Raw genomic sequence first — 2251 nt, 5'->3', positions numbered from 1 at the left:
GCCTCAGGAGGTTCTGACAACACGTGCTAAAGGTGATCAGAGCACAGCTTGGTTTTATACATTTTGCGGAGACATGAGACATAAATCAATACCTGTAAAGTGTTACACTGGTTCAGTCTGGAAAGGCGGGACAACTGGAAGTGGTGGCTTCCAGGTAGATAAGAGACAAAAGGCTGCATTCTTTTGCGTCTTCAATCAGTCTTTCATTGAATACACAATTTACATGGAGTGGGGAGTAAAGGAATAGTCACACTGATGCCTTAGTCTGGCTCAGTGAATCTGCATTTTTGCATAAACAATAGGGCAGAAGAAGCAATTAGATATGCATTTGTCTCAGGTGAGCAGAAGAATGACTTTGCAATCTGTCCGTTGTACTGCACCTGTGAAGATGAGCTATCAGTTTACATTGTCAGGGTGAAATTCAACACAACTGTCTTAAGGTAAAGATCTTGAGGCCCACAAGGAATTTCCCTGTGGACCAATTGTGAGGGAGGTACGTAGTTTTTTTTTTATCTTTGTAGTTATCTCTCTTAGGAATAAAATGAGAGGCAGGTTTGCCTGACACAATTCCTAGCTTGACTTTCCCCTTGGCTTAATGATTTGGGGGTCCTGAGATTTATTCTCTTTTCACAATGTCAACATCCAGGTCCAAGTATGAACCTGAGACTGTACATATGCCAAATGGGTGTGCCCTTGTGATGACTGTACATCCTGTGTGACATGGGTATACCTATGCATTGTGTGTATTCCTTTGCAGTCTATGTGTGTGCCTGTGTGGTGTGGGTACACCTATACCCTTTGTGTGCACCTGTGTGATATAGATGTGCCTGTACCCCAGCTGTTCCTGTATGTATCAGTGCCTGGATGGGTCCTGGAGCCATCTGGCTGCTCTCTCTTTATAGGCTCTGTCTCTCTAGCCTGGTCTTCCCAGAGGAAGAAGAGAACAGTGCATGTGGGTGGAGTAGAGAGCAACACTAAAGCTCTAGACACAGATATCCCAAGTTCCAGTCAGGGCTGTGGCCTTCCCATCTTAAGCCCTAAAGCTAATACTCACTCCCTAGCTCTGGGTGATACCAACAATTCTGAGGACTCTGCCTCTCACCAAATCAACACCCAATTCCTGGGGACATTTTTGGTGCCTTCTGCTACCTCCTCTTCAGGGATGCTGAAGGGCACTTTGTCCTATGAGTTGAGGTGGAGAATGTCCAGTCTCCTCCCCTCCCAATAACTTCCTCCATCATCCAGGTCTCCATTCACCATCTTACTTCCTTCATTTCTCCTTGCCCAATCCCTCCCACAAGGAATCCCCTAAAACAGGTTCCCAGATGTGGTCCCCAGCATCTGCCCCTCACACCAGGGCCTTTCAGGAAGGTGAGTTCTATGGCTCCATTCTCTCTGACTCCAAATTCACCACACTGAGAGGCAGCCTCTAGACCAGCCCTGGATGGATTGCACCATCTGGAGACTGCAGAAGACCTCTGCCAAGGCAAGCCTGGCCCTCCCCAGTCCTGTCTGCCCCCTCTGAGCCCCATCTAAGATTACAGCCCATGGCCCTTCCTCTCCTTCCTTTCCCAGAGTAAGAGCCACAGCAGTTAGGCCATGAGAGTGCCAGAGAGAGCCCTAGCCTGGGAAACAAAGGACCAGAAGGGAAGACCTGGCCTCTAGTTCCTTGGCACCAGACCTGACCCAGCCAGGCCTGGAGTGTCAACGTGAGTGTGAATGTGAGTGAAAGGGTGAATGTTGTGAAAAGCACAGATTCACAACTCCCAGACTGCAGTGCTCCCAATAAAACCACCTAGCACCTATGGATCTGTCTGTCTGCTATCTGTATGTGGCTCAGGTAAGGGAAGTCAAGTATGAAAAGGAGAAAGACGGTGAGATGGGGGAGGTATCCATTCCTCACATTTCAACCAGAAGAAACTTTCACCCCACTTATTTCTGGTCACTCCCTCCTATACAGTCGGCCCAGCCCCAAGACTGTCTTTCCCCTTACTCAAACGAACTACGGCTCAGTATCCCAGGCCTTGGCTGGGATGTCAGAGGTCTGGGGCAACTATTTCCAACCTCCCACACTGGGTTAATTGCCCTTTCTTGGCACCTTCTACTTCTTCCCGCCAGTCTGCCCCATTTATTGTAAGAATCTGACTATTCTCTTTTGATCCTCCCAGCTCTACCCCTACCTCTCAGAGGGCAGAGAAGGTGCCTGTCTTGTTTGTTGTTTGTGGGTTTTTTTTTTTTTTTTTTTTTTTTT

This window comes from Rhinopithecus bieti, unplaced genomic scaffold (genome assembly GCF_001698545.2).
Source record: "Rhinopithecus bieti isolate Rb0 unplaced genomic scaffold, ASM169854v2 scaffold_22042, whole genome shotgun sequence".
NCBI lineage: Eukaryota > Metazoa > Chordata > Mammalia > Primates > Cercopithecidae > Rhinopithecus > Rhinopithecus bieti.
This window is presented reverse-complemented; position numbering follows the sequence as displayed.